Source organism: Culex pipiens, chromosome 3 (genome assembly GCF_016801865.2).
Source record: "Culex pipiens pallens isolate TS chromosome 3, TS_CPP_V2, whole genome shotgun sequence".
Classification (NCBI taxonomy): domain Eukaryota; kingdom Metazoa; phylum Arthropoda; class Insecta; order Diptera; family Culicidae; genus Culex; species Culex pipiens.
This window is the reverse complement of record NC_068939.1, coordinates 111760053-111770471: the sequence shown is the minus strand read 5'-3', so window position 1 is coordinate 111770471 and position 10419 is coordinate 111760053. Positions and strand designations below refer to the sequence as shown.

The window sequence follows — 10419 nt, the reverse complement described above, 5'->3', positions numbered from 1 at the left end:
TTGTATCGTTCTTTTACCCCTCTGATTGGTTCTAAGAATTCTATCCATTGTTGAGTAAAAATTAGAGTAACCGATTTGACACTGTAAAACTGAAGGAGTGAAACCATTTGGCTATTAGAAATATTAATGTTATGTATCATGAGTAAACCAATCTTCATATATTTTTTTGAATTTCAAAACAATTTTTATTATTTTTTACGTCAATCATACGAGTTTTCAAACCTTGTGCTTCAGCGTACACAGGGACAGTCTCCGCTGGAAGGCCAAAGAAAGATAACCGGCTTCAGAGATTGCTGTTCTGAGCTGCAGTACTCTGCCGATCACCCAGCCGGTTTACGGTTGCCTGGACAGATTGCAGTGGCGACTAGCTGCACTTGCACTAAACGAGTCCAGCGCACGGAGTTCATACTACAAAAAGAATGGCGAAATCTCGTGGTGTTTACAACAGCCATCATCTCCACCGCAGACAAGTTCAGCAAGTGAACAGGGTTCTTTTTCGCTCGGCTGTGAGTAAAAGTGCAAGTTGGTGCAGTACACACCTTCGGGGCCTGGCGACCTATAAAATGTAAGTAGTATACTTACGGTTGAACTACCACCAGCAGGACACTCAGATTCACCGATTTCTTACAGTTTTGAGTGGTTTTGCGACAAAAGTTGTTTACGCTTAACCGGCTCGAAAGTATTGTTGGACTTCATGACACAGATCAGGTTCACATGGCATGTACAGTACAGGGAAAATGAATAAAACCAACAATGAATATGTCATTACAACTCGTGATTGGCGAACAACTAAAACTTTTGCTCAATACTGTACCTTCGTGAGAGGTACTGAACTAACCAAAAAGTCACCACATCTTTTTGAAAAGGTTGATGATCAGCTTGTGTCTCAACATTTTTGAAATTTTCCATTCACCTATTAACACTTGTGCAATAACTGTGAATCTTAAATGAATGGCGCTCAACATTTGTTCTATGGAGAAAATTATTTATCATGTCAAACGTTGAATGTCAAGGTCAGTGACTTTTGAGTGAATTTTCTGATCAATTTGGTGTCTTCGGCAAAGTTGTAGGTATTGTTGAGGACTATTGAGAAAAAATAGGTACTAATTTGCAGATTTTGTAATCAACTTTTTTTTTCACAAAAACTCAATTTCCCAAAATACGTATTTTTTGATTTTCGAGATTTTTTTATATGTTTTTGGGGACAACAACCCGCAACTTTTAAGCCACAGAGAAACATGGTCAAAAATCTGCCGCCAAGTTATAAAATTTAAAAAAATAGTGATTTTTGGAAAAATCTAAATTTTATGCAAAAACAAATTTGACGTAATTTTTTAATGTAAAATTAAATTTCCAATCGAAAAGTATTCCACAGATTTTTTGATAAAGGGCTCTGTTTTCAAGATATAGCCACCGAAAGTTTGATTTTTGCGAAATATTTGCAGTTTTTCGATTTTTAAAAATAGTGACCATAAGTGACCATCTCTAAAAATATTTTTTTTTAATGTTCAGAAAATTTGCTATAAAATTGTCTAAAGTAAAAAAAAAAAAAGTAAATCTTTCCCTGTTCCTGAGGGGAACACACATGAAGAGTATCGGGGCCGGCATTTACAAAGCGGATTCAGTGACAGTTTATTTATCAACTTAATGTTAACATGTTACGGTTAATGTTAACATTCCATAGGTTGTCTTCCTAAGGTGTCGTGATAAGGTCCAGTTTGTGACGATACACTACCTTCCCTTTACTAAGCAATCGAATCCAGAAGGGAAAAGATCACCAGTTGTGTTGGTCCGAGCCGGGATTTGAACCCCGATCTACCGCTTACGAGGCGGAAGCGTTACCACTAGGCTACGTGGCTCGGTCTATAAAATTGTCTAAGACAATTGAAAAAAATCACTTCGAGCGAATAACGATTGCCTGAAGAAATGCCCTCTGAGTATGCTTTGATCGTTTCTTTCCCGACTGACACTTGATCGCTGGCTGTGGCATAGACGAATAAAAATTTGAATGATTGGGTTTAGTCGTCAACTTGCTGCGATCTGATTATAATTTTCCCCATTTAACACCAGCAGTCATGGGTTGTTACAATCATCGTCTGCACTCTTGACGAATGACAGCTAGTCGTGGCAATTTGAGAATAAAGATTATCACTACTCGACAAAACAAAACTTGTGTCATGGGATTCACGATATCTCATCGGTTCCTCAGAGAAAAGGCATCCCCGAATCCGATGCAATCGACAGAATTTGATTTTATGTCCACGCGGACTGATGCGAATGTGGTAAATTTTTTAACATAAAAAAATCGAACAATTTAAAAAAAAACCATGCGTCTCCTCCCAACTATATGAGCCATCTACAAAAATATGGAAGCGCCTGGTGCATAGCCATTTCCTTTAAGCACAACGGAAACAACCAATACAAATCATTGTTATCCGAGCATTCGTTGGAGAAGGTTGTCTGATTCAACATGACTCGTCGCGTCCCGGCGCAAAACGCCGGCAATATCGCCCTACCTGCGGCTCAAGCAGGCAAAAAAGTGGGAATTTCCAAAAGGAAGGTTGAGGCCTCAACTGATGGCCAAAAACCGGGGATTTCCAAGAGGAAGGTGCTTTTGGAAGTGACATCGAACAGCAAAAAGACGAAAAAGAGCGACGGTACTGTACCGATGGATGAGGAGGAGGAGAACTCTTCGTCGCACGAGGAGCAGCTTTTGAAGAACAACAAGTTCGCTGGACTGCCTGACGAGGACCAGGTAGCGGAAGCAAAGGAGAATGAAGTGAAACAGCGAAAGGAGAAACTGCCTCCTTTTTATGTGAGGCAATCAGCAGCAACGATCGACTTTCGAGCGGGGCTGGTTGAACTCATCAAGTCTGGGAAAGTCCAAGGCAACATTCGTCTGTGTCAGGACGGATTTAAGGTGCTGGTGCAATCCAGGCAGCACTATCAACTGGTCAAGGATTACTTGACCGAAAACGAGGCGGAGTACTTTACCCATGATGTCGCAACAAAGACATCAAGTACCGTGACCAGCTCTACCTGCTGCATTTGGCTAAGGGATCGACGACGCTTCCTGAGCTGAAGGCAATCCGAGCGGTTTTCAACATTATCGTGTCGTGGGAGCGATACCGACCAGTGCACCGTGACGTCACACAATGCTTCAACTGCCTGGGTTTCGGGCACGGAGGTAAGAACTGCCACCTGAAGCGTCGTTGCGCCAAATGTGGTACCGATGCGCACATCACATCCCAGTGCATCCAAGATTCGCTGGTGAAGTGCCTCAACTGCAACGGTGAGCACTCGTCAACCGACCGAAAGTGCCCCAAGAGAGCTGAGTTCGTGAAAATTCGGCAGCAAGCATCGACGAAGAATCAGCCTCAGCGTCGTAGAACTCCTCCAGCCCTGGTGGAGCAAAATTTTCCACCTCTTCAACCGCGACGGCAGGTCCCGAACCTGGCACCGTTGCCGTTGGATCCCAGGAAGAGAGCTGAGATGAATCAACCGCGGCCGGGTTCCAGCCAGGAGCCGAGACCGTCACCACCGGGCTTCAGCCAGGAGCCAAGACCAACCCAAGAACCAGCAGTTGAGGAAAATGGTAATGATCTTTACACCTCAACCGAACTCCTCAATATTTTCAAACAGATGTCCGCTGCACTGCGTGGATGCAAAACCAAGACCCAGCAGATTGAAGTGCTGACCTCGTTCGTCATCCAGTATGGATCGTAGGTCCCTCAAGATGCTGAATTGGAACGCTTGCTCCATTAGGAGGAAGAACTTAGAGCTGGTTGATTTTCTTCGCGAGAAGGAGATCGACGTAGCTGCCATCACGGAAACTCATCTGAAGCCCGGTGAAAAAGTTTATCTGCAAAACTACAAGATCGCGACGCAGCTCGACAGGACCACCTCTGGAGGAGGAGGTGTGCTTGTCGCTGTTCATCGTGATCTCAAGCCACGCCGGCTGCCACACTTCAAGCTGGACATCATCGAGGCCGTTGGGGTGGAAATTCCCACTTCGGTGGGCCCAGTACTCTTCATTGCTGCATACTGCCCACGTCAGGTGAATTCCAGAGATGGTTCAGCAGCAAAACTGAAGAGCGATATCCAGAAGCTGACACGGCGGAGCGCAAAGTACATCATCGCTGGTGACCTCAACGCGAAGCATGAAGTTTGGGGCAACAGCAGGAGGAATCGGAACGGAGTGATTCTGCACAACGATCTGCAAAACGGATACTACAACGTTGTGAGTCCAGATCGTCCAACGAGGGTGGCTCGGTCTGGGAATCACTCAATCATCGACTTCTTCATTACCAATATGGCTGAGAACGTGGCTCATCCTGAGGTGTTTGAAGAGCTGAGTTCTGATCACTATCCGGTGGTTGTGGAGGTTGGAGCTTCCGTTACTCCGCAGCGGCAACCAACCCGGAAAGATTACCACAACGTTGACTGGCAGCAGTTTCAGCAAGTGGTCGACAGAAACATCGACTATGATCAACACCCGGAAACTTCTGCCGATATTGATCGTTCGCTGGAGGTGATCCAGCAGGCTATCAACCAAGCAGAGGCTGCCAACGTTCGGGAGGTTCCTGTTAATTTTAAGGTAACTGATATTGACGTAGATACTAAACACTTGATAAGACTAAGGAATGTTTATAGGAGACAATATCAACGGACTGGGGACTATGACAAAAAGATTTCAGTGAACAATTTGAACAAAATCATACAAGACCGACTTGACAATATCAGAAATCAAGAATTTTCAAAACATGTAAGCCAGCTTGGGAATTATTCAAAACCATTTTGGAAACTTTCTAAAGTTCTTAAAAACAAACCAAAGCCTATTCCTCCTCTTATTGTTGAGGATTCTCCCTTGATTACATCCGAGGAAAAGGCAAATGCACTTGGGCTTCATTTTGTTAGTTCTCATAATCTTGGCACTTCCATGACCAGCCGTAAAGAAACATCAGTTGCCAATAGTATTTCAACAATTAATAACTCTACCTTTGAATTTCCTGCAGATTCCCATGTTTCTGGTGAGGAAGTCAAAGTTGCAGTAAAACAAATGAAAAATATGAAAGCTCCTGGCTTTGATAACATTTTTAATCTAGTGTTGAAAAAACAGAGTGATCAGTTCTTTCAACATCTAGCCAATATTTTCAATAAATGTTTGCAACTTGGTTACTTCCCCACCAATTGGAAACTGGGCAAAGTCATACCAATTTTGAAGCCTCAAAAAGATCCAACATCGCCAACAAGTTATCGTCCCATTAGTCTTTTGAGTAGTCTGTCCAAACTCTTTGAGAAGGTCATCTATTCAAGGCTTTTGGATTTTACCAACGATTATAATATAATTTTGAATGAGCAGTTTGGCTTCCGTAAGGGACATAATACTGCTCATCAGCTTACGAGAGTAACTAAAATCATCAAGCAGAACAAGCTTGAGTCTAAATCAACTGCTATGGCTTTGTTGGATGTTGAGAAGGCTTTTGACAATGTTTGGCATGATGGTTTGATACATAAACTGTATTTGTACGGTTTTCCAATGTATCTAATCAAAATTATCCAGCACTATCTTTCGGAGAGATCGTTCAGGGTTTTTCTGAATGGGATTGCTTCTGGATTATTCAACATTGATGCTGGGGTTCCCCAAGGAAGTATTCTTGGCCCACTTCTGTACAATATTTTTACATCTGATTTGCCTACTCTTCCTGGTAATGGTGTGTTGTCACTTTTTGCTGATGACACTGCCGTTATTTATAAGGGTAAAATAACCAGATATTTAGTTGGCCGTCTTCAGAAGGGTCTTGACGTTCTTTCCGAATACTTTGGCGACTGGAAAATTCGTATAAATGCAGCAAAAACTCAAACCATCATTTTTCCTCTTTCCAAATCGGCCAGATTTGCCCCAAAGGATGATGTTTTGATCAAAATGAATGATGTTTCGATACCCTGGTCAAAGGAAGTTATCTATTTAGGTCTCATTCTTGACTCGAAACTTTTGTTTCGGCAGCATGTAGACAAAATATTGAACAAGTGCAGCATTCTCATCAGGTGCTTGTACCCTTTAATTAACAGAAAATCAAAGATTTCTTTGAAAAATAAGCTAACAGTTTACAAACAAATAATTTACCCCGTTATTGAGTATGCAGTACCTGTTTGGGAGTGTTGCGCTAGAACTCATAAATTGAAGCTCCAGCGTGTCCAAAACAAGGTACTCAAAATGGTTTTGAATGTTCCTGGCTGGACAAGATCAAGTGAGGTTCATGAATTAGCAGAAGTAAAAATGTTGGATCAGAAGATTCAAGAAAAATGTTTGAAATTCAGGGAAAAATGTGCTATTTCTGAATACCCCTTGATTCAAGGATTGGTTTAGTTGATTGTAAGTTTAAGTTAGTTTTAGGTTAGGTTATGTTTTCTTAACATTTTTTTTTTTCCTCATTGTACCTAGTGTTACAAAAATGATAAATCATATACTTTTAAAGTTATGAAAATGAACAGTGTTTAAATCACGAAAAGCAAATTAAAGCTGAAGAGCCACAGCTGACCACTTATTATGTAAACCAAATGTAATTATTATAAGAAAGATTCAATAAAGTATATTTAATTCAAAAAAAAAAAACCAATACAAATGTATAAAAAAGTTGTCAAGTTCGGGGGGTCCACAGCTAGCATTTTTTTGTACGATTATAAAAATAAATATTAAAAGTTTAAAATTACAACATTTTTTTTAAATTTATTTGTTTACTAAAATTTTATGTTTCTCAAAGGTCTATGGGTACTTCGGGATGTCCATGGTCATCCAAGGACTCCCAGGAGTTAAGATCTACGAGTCTACCGCCGTAACAAGCAAGAGGTCGTCGGATTTTGACCCCGGATCATGTGCGTATAGCATCAGTGGATATGGTAGACTACTATATGAATGTAATGGGATGTCCATGGTCATCCAAGGACTCCCTGGAGTTAAGATCTACGAGTCTACCGCCGTAACAAGCAAGAGGTCGTCGGATTTTGACCCCGGATCATGTGCGTATAGCACCAGTGGATATGGTAGACTACTATATGAATGTAATGGGATGTCCATGGTCATCCAAGGACTCCCTGGAGTTAAGATCTACGAGTCTACCGCCGTAACAAGCAAGAGGTCGTCGGATTTTGACCCCGGATCATGTGCGTATAGCATCAGTGGATATGGTAGACTACTATATGAATGTGTAAGGATGTACATGGTCATCCAAGGACTCCCTGGAGTTAAGATCTACGAGTCTACCGCCGTAACAAGCAAGAGGTCGTCGGATTTTGACCCCGGATCATGTGCGTATAGCATCAGTGGATATGGTAGACAACTATATGAATGTAATGGGATGTCCATGGTCATCCAAGGACTCCCTGGAGTTAAGATCTACGAGTCTACCGCCGCAACAAACAAGAGGTCGTCGGATTTTGACCCCGGATCATGAGCGTATACCATCAGTGGATATGGTAGACTACTGTATGAATGTCTTGGGCTCCCTGGAGTTAAGATCTACGAGTCTACCGCCGTAAAAAAAAGAGGTCGCCGTTTGGCTAAAGTGGTAAGCAAGGACTTTTGTTCGTCGTTCAAACTTAAAACTTTACATCGATTGTAGATCTTAACTCCAGGGAGTCCTTGGATGACCATGGACATCCCAACACATTCATGTAGTAGTCTACCATATCCACTGATGCTATACGCACATGATCCGGGGTCAAAATCCAACGACCTCTGGCTTGTTACGGCGGTAGACTCATAGATCTTAACTCCAGGGAGTCCTTGGATGACCATGGACATCCCATTACATTCATATAGTAGTCTACCATATCCACTGATGCTATACGCACATGATCCGGGGTCAAAATCCGACGACCTCTTGCTTGTTACGGCGGTAGACTCGTAGATCTTAACTCCAGGGAGTCCTTGGATGACCATGGACATCCCATTACATTCATATAGTAGTCTACCATATCCACTGATGCTATACGCACATGATCCGGGGTCAAAATCCGACGACCTCTTGCTTGTTACGGCGGTAGACTCGTAGATCTTAACTCCAGGGAGTCCTTGAATGACCATGGACATCCCATTACATTCATATAGTAGTCTACCATATCCACTGATGCTATACGCACATGATCCGGGGTCAAAATCCGACGACCTCTTGCTTGTTACGGCGGTAGACTCGTAGATCTTAACTCCAGGGAGTCCTTGGATGACCATGGACATCCCGAAGTACCCATAGACCTTTGAGAATCATAAAATTTTAGTAAACAAATAAATTTAAAAAAAATGTTGTGATTTTAAACTTCTAATATTTATTTTTATAATCGTACACAAAATGCTAGCTGTGGACCCCCCGAACTTGACAACTTTTTTATACATTTGTATTGGTTGTTTCCGTTGTGCTTAAAGGAAATGGCTATGCACCAGGCGCTTCCATATTTTTGTAGATGGCTCATATAGTTGGGAGGAGACGCATGGTTTTTTTTAAATTGTTCGATTTTTTATGTTAAAAAATTTACCAGATTCGCATCAGTCCGCGTGGACATAAAATCAAATTCTGTCGATTGCATCGGATTCGGGGATGCCTTTTATCTGAGGAACCGATGAGATATCGTGAATCCCATGACACAAGTTTTGTTTTGTCGAGTAGTGTTATTCTCAGCAGTCTTACTCGTGAGGTGTAACGTGCAGCGATTAATCGCCAAATTAATCATAGTCGTCGGATTTTCAACACTGTCTAAGAGACATCGAAGATTGGATCTAGGGTTGTTAAGATACAACCGCTTTAAGGAAAAGAAACACGAAAATTGAAGTTTTCTAAGTCTCACCAAAACAACCCACCATTTTTTAATGTCGATATCTCAGCAACTAATAATCAACTTGTTCGAGGAAATCGTATTGAAATGCTTTTTTTACATTTAGTAACTTCAAAACAATTCGAGGAATTAAAAAAAAAACAGCTATTAAAAGGTTGATTTTTCTAGAGGTAATTTTTGGCAGCTGCTAAAATGACAAGATTTGTTCTAGGAACGTAAATTGTTCTCCAAAGTTTTCTTAAGATGGCCCTTTAACAACCCATTGAACGAAATTCATTTACATTGAGAAGGTAACAAAATTGAAATTGAAAAATCCCGTAAAAATCACTTTGACCCAATCTTCTCACCCTCTAAACTCAATGTCATCCTTACTGACGGTAGTAAAACAAAAATAAGAATAGAGTTATCAGCTAAGCTAACGGCCCAATTTTTTTCGATTTATTTTTATTTTTTTCATGTTTGAAGGTCATTTTGAGCAACTTTTGTTCTACGAAAAACTTTAATTCTCTTGTTTTATGTTTTCTTGATTCATTGTTAGTATTTTAATTCTTTTACCTTGTTTAGTATTTATTTGTTTTTGGTAGTATTTGGCCTATTCTACCATCTCCTATCATTACATTTTGTCTATCTAATTCTTTCATGTTTTTACAGTTAATTTTTTGATTGTTTTCAATTTTTCTGCTATAGAATGGCAGAAAACCATTATCATTGAAATTGTAAAAAAATGCATAAAGGCATAGTCTGGGACACTACAAAAAATTAATGCATACTTCTTTTTAATTAAAATATAGGAAATGATAGTAAAACACACAGGCAAATCTGACCACTAAAAAATACATTTTTAAAACATTGGCAAAGTCACATAAAACAAGTCAAACTTTCAGCCCTAAAATTTTCTAAAATGTTAAGAGATCAAAAATAGGATGAAAAATTGATTTTCGGCGATTTTTTTTTAAATCGAAGCCTGTCTGGAGGCGGGGTTGGGTTTTAGAGGGTTAAGTTTTATGAATCAGTTAAGGATCATAGACCAGTGAACGGTAAAATCTATCAGTTGGATGAGTGATGAGACTCCTTTCCCAAATAATATGGGATCTTATGGACTAGCCAATGATATAAAAGAATTTATAGAGAAATAAATCTGTTTTTGAACCGAAGAACTCTTGTTTGAAAATTTCTAGGCATCATCGACCAACGTCAAGTCTTTCATGCGTTTCTTAGACTCACGGTAGGTAATTGCTGTTTTTTTACGTAGACAAACGCCTTGAAATAATTGCTCCGTCGCATTGGTGGGTATCACATTCCAGCTTGCTCGGAAATAAGGCAAAATCATAAATCAATGTCGAGCCTAATGACTACTGCTAATCAGTGGTAAAAGGTCATGTGGCAAACAAAATAGGGGAAAGTGGGGCGAGTGTAACAAGCTAAGAAAATGCTCGTTAAAACCCATTAAAAACGTTGAAAAATCTGTCGGATTTTTTCATAATCATCTTATTTCAGGTCTTGACTAAGACTTTGATAGAACAAATTTTGAAAAAATCCTGTTTTTCAATGTTAAAAAACGATTTTAAAATTTTTGATTTTCCGTACGTT

The 10419-nt window shown here is 40.3% G+C and overlaps 2 protein-coding genes across 8 annotated transcripts in view; one reads left to right on the top strand and one right to left on the bottom strand.

Annotated features, from left to right (window-relative positions):
- LOC120425934 (flotillin-2) overlaps nt 1–10419 on the bottom strand; it is a 367849-nt gene that overhangs the window by 167110 nt on the left and 190320 nt on the right. The gene's annotated exons all lie outside the window — the stretch shown is intronic.
- LOC120425664 (glucose dehydrogenase [FAD, quinone]) overlaps nt 1–10419 on the top strand; it is a 148334-nt gene that overhangs the window by 5933 nt on the left and 131982 nt on the right. The window lies entirely within an intron of this gene.